This window comes from Haliaeetus leucocephalus, unplaced genomic scaffold (genome assembly GCF_000737465.1).
Source record: "Haliaeetus leucocephalus isolate CR32 unplaced genomic scaffold, Haliaeetus_leucocephalus-4.0 Scaffold228, whole genome shotgun sequence".
Classification (NCBI taxonomy): domain Eukaryota; kingdom Metazoa; phylum Chordata; class Aves; order Accipitriformes; family Accipitridae; genus Haliaeetus; species Haliaeetus leucocephalus.
The window spans coordinates 1,673,783-1,691,346 of record NW_010972664.1 but is presented as its reverse complement, the minus strand read 5'-3'; the positions used below and the strand labels follow the sequence as shown (position 1 = coordinate 1,691,346).

Here is a 17,564-nt window from a genome sequence, read left to right as displayed (position 1 = left end):
GGGGGGAGGGAGGAGGAATTTAACCAGCTATTTTAGTTTACGTCAGCTAACCAATGAGCAGTATCTGCAGACCAAAACTCAAGCAGCCACTGATGGATGTTAAAGCCCCTCCCCAGAGGTGGGAGGTACAGCATGGATCTGTTCCCTCACTTCGCTGCCTAGAACTACTACATATTTTTGGTTACACATCACATTTTGCTGTTTTTCCACTTGTGACAGTTCACGCCCTATACTGGCTACCAGGCTCAGAGCAGTTCCAGCACAATATGTACATGTAACATATAAAAAACACACTTTAAAGCTATTAATGCAATGATCATATCAACAAAGTACAAAAAACGGGGGGGGGTGGGGGTGGGGGGTGTGCAGAACAGACTCTGCAAGTCCTATGTGATGATGACAGCACGTACAAGCTAGAACATCCAATTGTTTACCTTTTATACTACACCAAAGTTAAACAACTTTGTCCCAGTGACACTCTCAGGTCCACAGAGCAGCACGTTTTCCCAGTGGTCTCCAGCAGCCTGTAGTCTCAGGAACCAGAACAAACCCCGCATTCAGAAGGGCACTGACAGTGTTCATAAGCCACACGGTGCTCCTGTCAGCTTCTCTTCTTCCTCTTGATACAGCCTCCGGGTACTCCAGAAGCCTTGCATACAGTCATGTTGCTAAAGCGTGCTTCACACAGCACCTTCCCCTCCGCTATGCTCTTCCCCTTCACATGGTTGCTCTTCCCTCTAAATTGTTAATCAAATTGTAAAATTGAAGGATACTCAACCTAGCCCAAAGGGATTATTCAAAATTCCCGTCATCCACACACTGTTGACTAACACACTTATTTCATGAAGACCTTCCCCTCTCGCCCACAGAGATGGAGAATCAAACACGTCACACAGAAGTCAAGGCACCAAGTTGTGGCGATATCCTTAACTCTCCAAGAAGTGGTATTTCCAGTGACACAAGTAACAATGTCCTCCAAGTTCCAAGTATTCAGGACATGTAAGTCCTAATATCTCTATCACATTCCTACGTGTATCACATTAGGAGGCTTTCCCAGAAACTAAGGATGCTATCTTTTTAAAAAAAAAATCTCTAAAGAATGCCCACTGCTAGACCCAACTCATTCATTCTCCAGCTTATCCATCCATGCTCTCCTTTACTTTCAGAAATAAATACTGGGTTCTGCCTTCAGACTAGGACAGGTCAGGTATCTTCTCCTTCTCTATATACTCTTAAGGCAGGCCAAACTCCTCTTCAGAGCTTTGCTTCTAATCAGTTTGCACCACCAGTATGCCAACAAACAATGCCTGCAAATGATTGTCATAGAATATATTAAAACAAATTACCAAATTTATCTCACACGTTGTGGGGAGGAGGTATGGGTATTAATCACCCAGGCACAGAAAGACCAATTTTTATTTTTATTTTTTTTTATAAAAAATGCTTTCCACTAGATTTAAAGCCTCTAAGACAAAAATATTTAAATAAAAGATGTCCACCTTAAACTAAGGTCCTCAAGTCACTCCAAAAGCGTAGCTGACATTAGTTCAGATTTCTGTTACTTACACATGTAGTCCCAAGGAGTGGCAAACAGCACTTGTAAACTGAGAGGAAGCTATGCCCACAGACCACAGAGTATCAAAATATTCAGTGCTGGTCAAATCCAATGGGAGACAAGCCTCCTGGTTGTACCATGGTCACTGAACAAGTCAAACATAAACCACTTATGCATTTCCAGAAGAAAATGTTTTATGCACACGTTGCACACGAGCAATCCGCAAGGACTAAATAGCACACATGAAGTAACCAAAGAGAGCTAATAAAAGCACGCATGAGGTATTATACCTTTTTCTTCCCTGATCTCATTTTAGTAATTACTAGTTATTTCTACATATCTTAAGCGACTCACTTGTAAATAACAAATACAGGAAGAGAGTGCTGGAACATCATCAGTGCATGTATGGGGAGTCAGAATTCAGAAAAGTGAGTTTATGAATTATGTTTATATATATATACATTTTTTATACAGTCTAGTGACTAAATCAAAAGAGAAATCATAGGGATATTTGCCCTTATCTTAATTAGTAAGGCTGTTTATGCAGGCTGAAAGGTAAGCATGTGTTTGTTTTTCCATCTCATTTTTATTTATTACAGCTGAAGAGCATTGCATTATTTGTACTCTACAAATCATGAGAAACCTCCAAACATCATTTTTGCAGAAATGTTTTTTAAAAATGACACATTTAGAAATTTCACATTTGATCCATCTGAGTGAGACCTGTTTTACCCAGAAAGAGTAAGGCTCTCACTCATTAGAAAGATATGAAAGCACATGAAATAAATCACAACTTACCTGCCCAGGACGTCTATCACTACTCCCCCCCCCCCCCCCCCAAAAAAAAACTTCTACAAGTAAATTTCATCACTACAACTTGAATTATGTCATAAGGTGGCCCTCTGCCCTAATTCTTCCAAATAAAAGACATATGAGGTCATTTGATAGACATGTTAAATACAGAATCTAAATTAGGATTAAAAAACAACCAACCATAAAAACACAAGCCAAAAACCCACCTCCACACTATGTGCTTCATCCCCAGGACAGCATGAGAGATGTTCAGGAACTAAAAAATGGACACCATCCATTACTTCTCTGCTGGTCTTCAAGGTATTTGATGGTCCTAGTACCACCAGCTCCAACACACTTGTTGCCACATGCCCTTCCAATAGTCCTTCTCCTATCTACAGTTTTGATACTGAAGCACAGTAACTGCAATATTCAGGAATATTGTAGTATTTTGCATTACTTTTCTGAATTATTTAAACAACCACTGCTATTTCTACAATCCAGGGCATCTTGTCAGAGTTCTCCAAATCCTGCAGATGATCTCCACGTGACATGGGCAAGTTTAAAAAAAAAATATTAAGTTTTCCACAGCAATAAGCTGTACGATACACATGGAACAGTTGCATTTCCGAGCAACTCTCTGCTCAGCGAGGAAGGGCAGCAGGTGAGGAGACAACACACACTGACTTATGCCATCCCACTACAGGGAAGGGACCTTCGGCAGAGGAGTGGAACAGGTCACTAGGGTCAGTAGCACCACCACAGATAAACCTGACAAAGTCCACCTGCCACAGCACCAAGCAATATGTGAACAAGAATTAGATCAGATAGCAGATCTACAAGTGTTTATAGGCCATGACTCAACTTTCCCTCCTGTACAGTGACCTTTAAGGAGGACAGGAAAAGGAGACGAGCATGCTTTTATGTTAAATTCATACAATCCATGATCCAAAAGAGTAACTGATATCTGAGGCTCTAAATCTACTTAAGTAGCAAAACAGCAATGGCCTACAATACCCCCAAAAGGCTGCAAAGGAGGAGATTTGTGTGTTCTGGTGCTCCTGGTATCTTGTGAGGCATGCGCAATTTTCCTCAAAAAAACCCCAACGAAGTCATAAGGTAGGAGACACCGAAACAGCGTGATCATCAGCACAAAGAGGTTATTTTAAGACCCGCTTTAATGCTTAAGTTCAGTTTTGCAGAGACAAAATACAGCTGGTATTTGTCTAGACAAGGCTCTGAAGACATCAGAGCTAGAGAAACTATACAGCATTATAACCCAAAATAGCCAGTATTACCCCAAAAGCAGTGTCTAAGTACTGTTCATCTCCCATATTGCACATTAGAATATTTTGAAAAAAAAAATCAGCGGAGGGTAATGCAAAAGTGATATTCCCTCGAAAGCTGAAAGGGCACACTGAACAGACCCTTTTTCCATTAAGGGAATTCATAGTAGAAAATTACTAACAATAAAACTTGAGGTCCAGAAGATAAAGTTTGGGAAAGTGACCTTTTATGCATTTCAGATCAAAAACCAGTTCAGTCATATGTGTGCTGAGATAACCTCAGACCTGACAAGCTAGCTTTAAAAAAAAAAAAAAGTTCGAGCAAGCACTCAAGACAGCTGTGTTGAAGAGCTATATCCAAAAGACATGATCAAACTTTCATCTTTAATATTGCAATCCAAAGACAAAACAGAGTTCAGTAAACTGTAAATGTGATTCTGCACAACCTTGTTATTTTTTCATCTTGACAGTTAGACCTATGCGAGGAAGCGCAAAGAGGTTACAAAATGCTATCACCACAGTTTATTAAATGTTCCTTTTGCATTTATTTTGTACCAGGATAAAACTTCAGGTAGCAGAGAACTAAACACCAATAAGTTGAGAGGACCAGGACTGATTCTTGAGAAATCATCTGGACCTCCAGCAGCAAGGGGAAATTTTTCTTCAAGAAATTTTGCACTCTTACATGGCCACTGTTGAGCAGTTCTGAGCAGATTTGCTCTTAGTATGTTACCTAAGCAAAAGTGAATGGCAAAGGTGCATAGATTCTTCCCTTATTTCCCATACATAGGGCCTGAGGTAACAAATAAAGGACATTTTTCAGGTGTTTTTGCCTTTCCACCCCATAACCATACACCTCTTCTCCATTATTCAGGGAGTTCCAGGACTTTAACATATGGTCTTGGAATTCAGGTGAAATTCTGGCCTTCCTGAAATTTTGGCTTTTTTCTTGTTTGTTTGGGGGTTTGTTTTGTTTTTTGGTTTTGTTTTTTTTAACATGACACTTCTCATGTACCCACTGTTTTGGTAACTACAAAAACTTGGAGTGGAGAAAATACAACACTAAGACAAGCAATTTTTTCCATAAATGGTGAGCAAAACAACTATATCCAAACAAAGTTGAGGGCTACAGACAAGAAAATGGAGGCCTTGGCCCTGTTCCTTCTACTGCCTGAGAGACGAAGGCAGAAACAAGTAGCTTGATGTTCTTCCCTGCTGTTTTATACTGCTTTTTCACCTTATTTCAGCAGCAATGGCAATAAAAACAAAAGAAGCACCAAAGAACAAAGCATGAATCCCATTCTGGCAAAAAGAGGCAGGGGGAACAAAACACATAAGTGGAAGTGGATGGACTACTTAGAGCAATTATTGTCAAATATTTTTGCACTTCCTCCCTTAATGTAGCTCCTTTCCTACACAAAGGCCTACAAATACTTCTGAGAGGTTCCCTTTGTGGAACAAGGAGAAAGGAAAACTGTAATAAGACTATGCAGTGAAGATAAATTTTCCCAATAATGCAAGCTACAGGAAACACATAGAGGTCAAATAAAACTATTATTTGCCTTTTCAAACACTATTTTCTTCAGCTGCTAAATAAAAACATTATGAAGCCATTTTACACAGTAAAATTTAACCTTATATTAACCTTCCATATTAAGTAAACAAACCTTTCTGGCCAATAAGCATCTCTGAACTCTCCAAGATGATAAGCAATACCTTAATTACATTCATTTACATGACTTTGAAATTGTTCCAGACCAAAGTCAACAACTACAAGGTCAAAGAGTATGGAAATCTAAAATAAGGAGAAATCCATAGTCAGCCAGTTCATACAAGCATGGTGCAGCATCCTTTCTACCCAGTTCATAAAGGGTCAGGGATACCAACCAAATGCTCGCTTTTTCATCAATTACATGAAAAAAGCAAATCCTTTGAAACACCAGAGACGGTGAGTGCATCCTTTCTTTTGCTGAAGACTACTTGAAGTTGAAAACAATGGACAATTTAGAATTGTTTTTAATGCCTAATGGCCAATCAAGCTGTATGAATATCTTATGCAAATATTTTATAATATCCTAACTGAAAGGCACAATACAAAAGAAGACATATTTTAACAAAATGCAGCAGATTCACTGACAAGTACAGAATATTTGGTATAGTGCCGCTACATTCAGTAATGCTAAACTGAATAGTTCCACTGAGTTCTATCCAATGTGAAAGTGGAACGGTAGAAGAGAAGCCACCATACTGACTCCACATCACTGTACTTGACGAACTGCACAGACTTGGAGAGAGGCCCAAGCCCGATAAAAATCACTGCCTAGACTTCCACTCTCATCAACAGAACTAGACTATACCCTTAAGATATGGGGAGGAAAATATCCTGTGTTAAGTCCTGAGTACAATCTTTAGCATGCTACCCAAACACCTTCATTATTTAATCTGTGCTACACTTAGAGCAGGAAATGCTAATTACAATCAAGCAGTAATTATAAAGATTTTAACAATGACTGTTGCAAGAAACTTAATAAAGTATGTTCTGCCCTGAAACAGCAGAAAAGCAGTCACAAGAGTCCATCCCATTCCCAAGACATTAGATAATGGCTCAGGTATAATCAATAACAATCAAATTAGCCAAAATATAGCAAACACACCCACTGCATTAATGGATTGTTTCAGGATTATATTTTATATATTATAACCATGAAAATATTACAAACATGCATACACGAAAATCTAAAGTACGTGTTTTGGATTTAGGCAATCCTGTATCAATGCACTGCAGCTGACAACATTTTCTTAGTATTAAATGAGATAAATCTCCCTGCACCCTCACTTTACTAGCCAAGCACTTTTTACACAACTCTCAAGCCAACAACCTTCTGCAATTTAAGTATGATTTAGTGCAAGAGAAGCAATGAGTATTATAAAATTTATGCTTGTTCACCTTCTCTCCCCACAGAGAAGGGCAAGATGTTTTTTCATGTAAATATGTATTAGATCCAAATCATTTAAATAGATATTATTCCACAGAGAACATGATGCTGCATATGCCCATTTCAGCTCCATGTTACTAAATAAACTGCAAGATAATGATGTTGCCTTGCTCATCCTAAAGGACACTGAAAATATTTCTAGACATTTCAAACAGAAGTAAAAGGAAGAGACTTTCACAAGAACAAAAGAAAAACTAGGGTGGCTCTTACGAAGCTAGATAAGGTGAAGGCAAATCATAAATCACAAATTAGTCAATCTCTTCAGCAACAGGCCACAGCTGTTACAGCAAAAGTACAGCTCGGGTATGTGGAGCAGCCTTTATAGTATGAACATCAAGTCATTACTATCTTCCAATTTTTATTTTATTTTAAATGGAGCAAGAGAAAGATAATCATGTTTGCAAGGAGAAAAACATGAAATTTTAGACAGATGACTAATTTTAAAAGTTAATGTAGGAATGTTAAATGTAAGGTGTCAAATGCTAATTTCATGCAGTTTTATTTCTGTTATATTTAGCTACAGGTGTCACTGCTTGAATGGAAGAGGGATAGAATAGGGATAACTTAAACAATGTCTTTTAAAAATGAGACCTTTAAGCACTACTTTTAAGTGAGCACATGTATCTCACCGCTTTTCACAAAATACAAAAGGAAGTTATCAGTATGTTACCACAAAATACATTTACAGTTAACAATTTAATTCAAAATCATGTATTTATTTAAAGTGAGGAAGACTCTCATTGGTCTTGAAGCTATCACATATCATTTGGGCCACAGTCAGTTATCTGACAATATAGTCTGACCTCTACTTGATTTTAAAATAGGATAATCACCTTCAACTACGTATGAACCTTGAACATTACCAAAAACAGTTTTATTGCATCAACAATTTATTAATAGTCTTATATTAATAGTAATGTAACTTTGACTTTACAAAGTCAGAAAGATGACAAGAAACACAGTCAAGACTTATTGTGCTACCTATTTTATTTTAGGCTTGTAAGGCAATGATACAATTGGAAAAACTATCCAGAGAGTAACAGCTACAGAGGAGAAAACAACACAATATGCACGTATCGTCCCAGTTCAGCAACAGAGTGGGAAGGATACAGAGAACATGATGAAGTTGACATAAATACTGAAACCTTTTAAGTACTGAAATTCTCCTCTAGCTGACTGTGCTCAGAACTGGAAAACTGCTCGTGCTGAGGCAGGTAACCTCTGGACAAGCACATTAACAGCGACTGCTATAAAGAAAAGGCGTGAGCCTTACACAGGAGCACATTAAGCTAGATTCCCTTCCAAGCAAAGCATTGTGAGATGACCAAAGCCTACAGGCTCGCATTCAAAACAAACCTGACGAAGGAGGAAACGTTCCTCCCAGACCTTTCTGGTTCAAAACACTTGCCGCAGCAGCCCTGCCGCATTCTTCATGTTGCACGATCACTTTTATAGCTGTTAGCCCCCATTACAACACAGTTGACAGTTTAAACAAAGAGCAACTAAGAAAGTACAATATTCTATAAGTGGCATTTACAGCATTGGCCTTGGACTACTAATCTTTACCAGACGGACACACAAATCAATCTATCAGCTCATAAAGGTGTGCTTTTTTAACCTCTAAAACAGATGGGATTGGCCAGAAATGTCTGGCATGTCAAACTGCTAATCACGGCCGCCCTTTGCACAAAATAACCCACTTAAGTTGAGGCATGGTTGCACTGTACCAGACATTAGTCTGTGGGAAACCCATTTAACTGTCACATACTCCTGCCACTCCTGCTCTCCCTTAATTAAGCCTAATGCCTTATGCTTTGACCTTTTGTTCTAGCCTATTAACCCTATCTGGTACAAGTTCAAATATGTTAAACTTAAAAGTTTGCTGTAAAATATTAAATGCCAAGCTACAGAAAGAATGAGGGACATTTCTCTACCCTGCAAGTTCCCAATCCCTTTACCAAATTTCCTAGGCTGTCAAAGTGGAAGCACTGTTAGTCAAAGACAAAATATATCCAAAGCTTTCACTGCAAAAAAGTGGAGTTTCTTCCACTTGCATAGCCTACTTTTTCCTCTTCACAGAAGAAAGGAGGAAAAAAAAAAAAGAAAAAAAAAAGTGAAACTTCTGTTTGCAACTTCATACCCTCAGGCTTTCAGGTTTTTATCCAACAAGAACAGCACATACTATCAGCCAAAATCATACTACACTCATTTGCTGTTCTCTGAAACCTATCATTAAAAATAAGACGTAATTGGTTTACAGCGACCAATTCCTCCTCAATTAAAGGCTGCCTCTGCCAACCTTGCACATGCCGAGTCACCACCTTGTTCTTTTGACATGAGTTACATTTATTATTGGTTTTTAATTCTCATCCATATCTTCTCATGAGTTGCATCTTTTGCAGTTTCTCAGACTTGCATAAACTTAAACAAGGACATAAATCATAAACTTCAGCTCACTGCTACAGACTTTTCCTTTGATGTAAGCTCAACTTTAGCATGACTGCCTTCCCCTCTTGTATCTCTTACTTCATGAAGGATACACAGCATCAACAAGATCAACAGTTATGTTTGCAAAGCAGTACTCTGTTGGAGAAAGACCACCCTAATGGTCCAGAACTCCGACTTAAAACAAGAAATCTAATTTCAGTGACAAAAACCAACCTCTGATCAAGACACAAATCTGCTGCACTCCACATTGAAGCTATTTACAGTGGTATGCAATGCAAACTTGGTATACCAACACAGGCATTCTACAGTTAGTGCTTACAACCAATAAAACCTGTTCCTCACCCCCCAAAAAATAGTCAAGACATAGCATGCAACTATTTTATAATGTTGGTTAGAAATGGAAAAAAGAATGCAAACTGTGTGAGGATTACCAGCCATGTATATACACTGACAAACGCATTTTCTCAAATCTTTATCTTAACCTACCTTACTGACAAGCTGAATAGTTGGTGCAAGACCCTTATTTACAGCTTACACTTCTGCAACTGACTAACTAGAATTGCTTTTAAACAGAGGTGACAATCCTGAAACAAAGCTTTGAATGACTTTATTTTTGAAGATGTGAAAGATTTCGAAAAGCTTGTTGCCACAAAAGCCGCCATCTACTAAGTTCCATTAAGGCTGTATAAGTGCCCATCTGCTGATGATCACAATTCTCAAGTTTTGAATAGCCAATTAATTGTGTTTTAATTCCAAAGTGCCTATCGTACTGATTCTGAGACCAGTAAGTAACACAACTAACTTTCCTGTAAATACAATTGCTCGGACAACTAAGAAGCACTACAGCAATGCTAGCTGCGTTTTTGTGAGGAATCAAAGAGGAAACATTATGGGGAAAAAACCAGATCCCCCATCTTGATTTCCGTTTATTTCCAAAACACTGATTCTGGATAAATCCACATCTCTTCAATTTAAAAAGCACAGGTATTTGCTAATGATTTCACTTTGCTATATTGTACTGTGAGATGCTCAAACTGCTGTAAACAGACCAATGCTATATTCAAATAAAGTCAAGCAACACATGGATTTATTAAAAAAGGAAAAATATATGCTTGCATCTGCAATCTGTGTCATTACAACGGACATGCAAGAAGTTTTGCAGGCTGGGATTTGGTATGACTGCCTCCAGCTTCTAGACCTTCCCTACTAATGCTCACAAAAGTTGCCACTGGAGGCAATGCAAATGAGTCCTAAGAGAGACTAGAAACAAAACAACAACTGCTTGTCAACCATTACATGCCCAAATTGTATTCTTTATGCTCATCAGCATTCTCAAGTTCTTAGGCATGCATGTAGGCCCACCGAGTACAGTGGGGCTACTCAAGTGAATAAAATCACTCACAAACCAAAGTGCGTATACATAAGCAATCACTGGACAACACTCAGGGAATTATTCCCCGGTATCAAAGAAAAATAGGATTTAGGAAATGGGAACCAAGGGAGCAGATCCAAACAAAATGACAGTGGTGCTAAATGTCTACAAGCCATTATAATGTAATATCTAATAATGATTTTACTGTGACGGTCCCTTGCCACAGAAGCTCAATTTGGATCCGTTTTATTTAAGAAATAAGAGAGATTGTAACACAGTAAGTTTTATTTAATCTTCTCTTTCACTCCAAAATTACATGTAAATCAAGTTCTTCTCTATTTAGCAGCTACCTCCCAAACAAGTAGGCTAAATCTTCAGGACTTACTAGCAAATTCCATACAAAAAGTTCAAATGCTACTGAAATACTTATTTCTCTTTAATCAGCACACACTGAAAAAAAGTCTTACAGTAAAAGAAAGCAATTAACTGGAAAATTTATCACTTTAAAACATATTATAATCCTAAAAGACTTACACATGGCAGACAGTTGTCTGACAGATTTGGTGAGACAAAGAAGAAACCCCAAACCAAAGAGACAAGGTAAATAATCCAAACAAATTATTTACCTTGAAAATGGTCCCATCAGGAAAGCTCTTCCTTCAGGAGCCCAAGGATGCATTAATTTTCTTCCTCAGCAATTCCATGCTTGATCTGAAATGAATAGCAGAAATCACCCTATGAAAGTCCGCATACTAATTTTTCCTATCCAATATACCTCTGTCTGCTTTCTTGTTGATGGTGTAACAGAAAGCGATGCTTTATTTTGGCTGGTAAGAACTGTAAACAACATTTTTATTTCAGAATAAAAACGTAGCTCCAAACTTCAGAAATCAAAATCTTCCAAACAGAACCGTCAGTAAAACAAACAACTTGTGTTATCTAGACTTGTATTGGCTAAGTGGACAGTATTTCTGCAAGAACAAATTCCATGTTCAACTCTGATTCAAAGCCATGATCCTCTTTTTTTGTCCTTTCATTCAAAAAACACCTGTGACATGAAAGCCCTCCTTCCTATGTAGCTATTACTGCTTAACACTTCAAACTTACACCTATGAACATCAAAATCATATTTTTTAAAGAGCCCCTAATAATTTAAATATATATATACACACACCAATAAAAGACAAGAGCATAGTACAACTTGTGAATGTAATACTAAATGCCACAAAATTAGTTAGAAAAAACTAAAGCAGTAGAAATTATATTTGCTTTTGAGCTATTTAGGAACTAAATAGTACATAACATAGATAGACGTTATCTATCACAAGCACCACCTTAACAATTCTTCTGAGCACTTCTCTATTATTCCTAAGTAAACTTTTGCTCAAAGATGCAAATTTACAGCTAGCCCAGATCACTGTTATTTGTACTATTTCAGCCTTGTTCTTGTGACAAGCCTCATTATTAAAAGTTATATTAATTCTTATGTCACAAAGTTACTACCCAAGCAGCAAGTTTATTATGCATAAAGAATCAAATTTAACTACAATAAAATTAAACAACAACAAAAAATACCAAAACAACCACACAACACTTTCTCCCCTGTTTGGATGAACTTTCCCTTCCTCTTGAAGGGCAGAGGGAGAGTTCCTCTCCTCTTTTCCACACCCTTAGCTTCTGTTCTCACAAAAATCGCATACAAAAGCTTTATAAACACAGTATTTCTCTAGCACAGAGGACCCCACAAGTGGCTACAGGCATGGAGGGTGAAGAGGGGCAGAGGGGGAACTGTGTGCATTGGGGGCAGCTCTCAGCATCTTCCCCTTCTGCAAAACTACTTGGGCTTAGAGAAAACATCTAACTCTGACCACTGCAATGTGCTACCTGAGAAAAAGAGATACAGGTGTTGATAGATGGGTCGTCATCCAAAAAAGACCTATTCAAAGCTTTCAGGTACATGAAATAACAGAAGCATGCTGGACTACTGCCAGTACCAAGATGCAACAAAACCAACAGATCCAATTAAGCCAATAAACAAGTAAATACCCTGAAATACTACATGCAGACATTATTTCAAATCCTTCCCCTATATAAATCACAAAATAAAAACCAATTTGCACCACAGAACAGTAGCAATCCTCAACATTTGGATTCAATTAGGGGAAAAAAAAAAAAGCTACCACTGCAGTCAAAATAAACAAGAGAAATGACAAGTACAGTGACAAAGGTAGTAATAGACATAGTGCAAAGCCTTCCCAACTCCATTTCACTGGTAGGGCAAATAAGCTGGATGTGGAATCTTTTGTGACCAAAGGAAAAATGGGACGAGAGGTCCCTTAGAGCGGAAGGAAGCATCACCTTTTCAAGTCACCTTAATTTGAGAGAAGTAGTTAATTCCAGTATTTCTGTTCCATACTATACATGTAGACAAAATGTTTTCCACCACTGACAAGTGGTTTTATTTAAGTATTCCTACATCCAAAAGACGACAGATTTTGGGGGGGGGGGGATGGGCAACAAAACAAGAAACAGCCTACACTGTATTGCCATCAAGGTTCAATGTATAGACAGGATTTCCTTCAGGTCGGCATTGAACAGTCTTTTCTGCATTGTTCCAAATGACTACAAAAGGTTTATAAGAGTTCAGAGAAAAGAGAACAAAAGAATTTGTTATTTCTGGGGAAAATACCATATTCCTTCAATAACATTTTAAAAACAAATTTAAAAAAGCAAGCTTTTCTAGAATACTTTATTCCCCAAAACTTCATGTCTGGATCACTTGCTTTGCACACCTTATAGTTTTTTTGAACATTGATTTGCTTCATATTCTAAACTGCTGAAAGTGGGATAGGTGATGACATGAAAACCACCAACACGACAAGCTCCTGGGGCAAGAATCATCATTTCTTTCTACCTCTACTTTCTACATCACTGAAAAAGCCTTTTCAGTTTCTCTTCCCACTCCATTTTCATGGTGGGGTGGTGCACAGAGAATAATTAGAAAGCCCGTAGCTGAGTATCTTAAATGTTCGCTATGAAAAAAACCAGCATCAGAGCAGCAGTACCAGCCTAGCACCAAGGAGAACAAAACCACTGTTCTTCTGCTTGCAAGACATACTACTTACGACACATTTCAACATAGAAATTCATTAAACACTTTTTGGGGCAAATTTGTTTTCAAATAATAGTTCAGGTCAAGACTGAAACACATTTTACATCTAGCACCCGATCTCTCTCATGGTGACCCCCTCACACCTTTCTTTCTCGAGAGGAGGAAGAGCAGCCCACCAGAAGTCTTCCCCAACACTGAGCTGCTTTTCTACACTAAACTCAACCTCTTCAGAAACCAGTGACTAACAAAAGATCTGTAGCTTCTGCTTTTAATCTGATTTTGTCTATGAGCAAAATTGGTTTTCCTCTGCCAAAGACAATGGTATTTAGAAATAAGTGGTATGAAAACAGAGTTTCTCTCAAGACAGGCAATTAAACTGGAGCAACAAGCTCCAGTAACAATTTAAGTTTGAGTTTGACCCAAACTAGGATGGCTAGCAACTGCTTCTTCCCCTTTCTACACGAGTATTTATTTACTTGAGTCTTAGTTCCTATTCTCCTTCTTCGACCATCAAGCCAAGTGACCTGAAACAGACAGCCAAATAAATTACCAAATTAATTCTTTCAAGTGCTAAATAGGTCCGTTAACATTTCCAAGTATCTGAAATAATCCAGAAACACTAAAATGTAGGCAATTCATCTTTACCAAAAGAATCCCATCGCCTGCTTTTCCTGAGGCAGATCTTCCCATCTGAGAATGCAAAAAAGTTTTTGTGATCACAGATGTCCACCCAAAGTACCACCTGCCAACCATAGCACGTTGTTTTCCAATTCAATATTTTCAAATGCACCTAGCAAAACCCTAATACCATAATATCCTAAAGCAATGCCACAAGCCTTTTAAATACTTTCCTCTTAACTTCCCTCACATTTGCCATAGGCAGGCCAGTGCAGTTCAGACAGCTACTGCTCTTATTGTTTTGGCCTGTTGGCAGGAAGAGGAAGCAAACCACAAATGCTGTTACCATTAACCTTTTTGTCTCTAGTTTAAGACTGTTTAGACAGACTGTCAAGTTTATGTTTTTTATCTTTTTTGTACATTTGTGGACATTCTTTCATACCTTTTCCTCCTGTCCAGGCTTCATTCCCTACCTACATTATCTTTCCACTTGCCTGTAGTTAAACACCTGCTAAGCAGTAACAATTTATACTTCAAAATTTGCACTTCTTGTCCCAAACGGGTGTTTAACCTTTTTCAATCCATCGGATAGTTATCTTATTTACCCTGCCTATTGCTCCTCACCCAGCAGCGGGGGATCAGCCCGGCTGAGCCCAGCCTCCCCTGCCCGCAGGCCCCATGCATGGCAGGTCAGACACCAAAGCCCCACTCGCAAAGGGGCTACTGCCCCCCATCAGGCGCCCAGCTGGAAACCCTGTGCTCTCCCCAGTCTCTCTTGTGGACACCCTCCACTCCCTACACGTTCAGCCAGGAAAAAAGCCACAAGCCATTTGGGTTCTGAGGTTCAGGCAAGTTCTGAAGAGCTATTCTAAAATTAACAAAATGTTACAGTCTTCACGTCTTCTCCAATAGCCCTGCAAGGAGGTGTCAAGCACAACCCTTGAGCAAGGCAGCTGACTGGGAAACGCAACTCCCTGGCTTTGCCTCGGGCAAGTTTATACATGTGCTCGGCACAACGCAAAACATCGTTTATCTTTTAATATAGTAATGTCCCGCACTGTCACTGGTAAAATTAACAGTGCCGTCACTGCTAATAATACAGCTGGTATTACAGAAACCTTTTGCCACTGTTCAAAGACAGAAAAATAAAGTTAGCTCTGAAAAGACAAAATAAGCTTTAAGCAAAGAAGCCTTTGTCAATTCTTTTAAACCAATCCCACATTAAGCAAAACTTACAGGCAAATGTGATCACCATAAAGTTAATTCATGTTTGAGTTCTAACCTTTACTGAATCACTTAAGAAAAAAAAATTTTCCTTGGTGCCTTTTACAGAACAGATTCACACTAAACACAGCTATCAAACACCGCAGGTGATACAGCCAGCATTTAAATCACCTATTTAAGTTTACAATATAAAAACATCACTTCACTTTTACTTCTTTATCAACATAGCTTTTATGACTATAATAAATTTTAGTTATTTTATTTTCCTCCAATTTTGATTAGCACATCTTTCACTTTAGAAAAAGAAACAAGTTCAGGGAGCAGAGAGGAAGAGCACATTTTCATCTGGTAATTTTCTACCCCAAGACTAATAGAAAAAAAAAAAATCCATTCAGTACAGTTTGGCATTTGACAGCATCTTGTAGTCTATGCACACAGGGTCTACAAGAATCTGAAAACCACTGACAGCTCTCGCTCATTAGATAACTTGGAACTGTAGGCCACTCTAACAGGAGGTCAGATTTCATCCCTACCTGAAACACGCAGTCACTGCTTGCCACCTCTTCCATCCCACTTAACAGAAAACGTACACCCTTATGTATGCATTTCACTCATGACAAACTTGCTGTCTTGCTTTGGAGCCAACGTCAACTCTAACTCAAGAGACCACTGATAAAATAACAAGTCAGACCTCTCGACCACAAGTTTGAGAAGACACTTGCCCCAGGCAGCAGAAGCCCCAAACCTGCCTGACCATCACTCTCGACGAGAACTTTTGCTCTCCACGGTATCAACTCTTGCTGCCTGTATAGCAACAATTAGTCAGATGCTATTAAAACAGACTTTAACCACAAGATATCCTCAGCTCAGAAAGCTTTTGTCACATGACATCTTAACGTGTCACTTTCTAGTGTGTTGTCGGCCCCAGAAACAGTAAATCACATTTGAATATTAAAGATAAATGTTTTCCACCACTCGCTCAGGGATACACCACCCCCCTTCCACAAGTGACTGCTTCCTCCCCATGGGTCTTCACAGACTAGATTCGCACTCTGTTAAATAAAGCTTTACAGTATCTCTGAACATTTATAGTGCCATGACTCAGTTAAATTCTAATCAGCCTGTGAGCTATCAGACCCTGCAGGCAGGCAGGCCCCCTCAAAATAAAATAAAAAAATAAAATTAAAAAAAAAGGAATAGTATAGTCTCCAGATTCCAGAGAGGTAAGGTAGAAGGGGACAACTTCCACTTCAGCTTTCCTATCAGCACCGCAATCCCAAAGCCAGAAATCCCACCATTTTTTCAACATTTTCAACACGTGTCAAGCATTTTAGCTGAATTCTTCTTTAAATTAAAAAACTAATAAATCATCAGAATCCACGATACAGGAGAAGAAAAAGAGAGGTGCAGCACAGACACAAGGCTGTTCGCACATTACAAAGCTGTCCCTTATTTTGCCTACACTATGTTTCTTTCACCACCTTCCAACTTAATCACCAACACTTATGAGAACAGCTTCCAACACCACGTTCTGCAGAGAAAAAGGGGGGGGGGAAGGGAAATCACCTTTAAAGGGCTTCAGGGACACAAAAACACGTCTGGAAAAGTAACAAGTAACGTTTAGTCTAGAAAGGAAACAGCGACGTCCCTCAGGAGCCCGAAGCGATGAGAAGGCATCTTTGGGGGAAGCAGGGAGCCGAGCGTGTGCCGCCAACGAGAGGCGGTGGAAAAGGCACCCAAGCCACCGGCTGCCCGCTCGCAGGTAGCGGGGGGGCGGGCAGTAACACACAGCGCGGGGGGGGGGGGGGGGCAGAAGAGGGAAGCGTGGCCTTGCCCGCAGCTGCTGTGAAAGCAGCCGGGCGGCGGGAGGCGGCGGGCGAGGCCGCGGCCGGCGGGGCCGCGTCTCTCCGCACCCCCGGGCGGCCGCCGCAGCCGCTGCGCACCGAGCTTGCGGCTCTGTAAATAATTCACGCGCACACCGGGCGGCGGAGGAGGGCGAGGGTGTCCCTCCGAAACGGGGACCGAGGGAGGCTTGCAGCCAGCGCTCGGGAGAACGCTCGCAGGTCTCGGGGGTGAAGACGAGTAACTTTTCCGGCCCTCCAGCTCACCCAAACCCACCCTGGCCAGGCAAACTTTCGGCTCCCCCCGCCGGGGGGGGGGG

General features: G+C 39.6%; 1 protein-coding gene across 4 annotated transcripts in view; it reads right to left on the bottom strand.

The window, feature by feature from the left end:
- NRIP1 (nuclear receptor interacting protein 1) overlaps positions 1–17,152 on the bottom strand; it is a 77,438-nt gene extending 60,286 nt beyond the window's left edge. For 3 of the 4 annotated variants that reach the window (XM_010567228.1, XM_010567225.1, XM_010567227.1), the window contains exons 1-2: positions 16,970–17,047; positions 11,076–11,160 (exon numbers count right to left, since the gene is read on the bottom strand). The gene's annotated coding sequence lies outside the window, so the exon portion shown is untranslated. Of the gene's footprint in view, positions 1–11,075; positions 11,161–16,969 lie in introns of all 4 variants that reach the window. The other variant, XM_010567226.1, reaches the window with a different exon arrangement.
- Between the last annotated feature and the right edge of the window lie 412 nt (positions 17,153–17,564).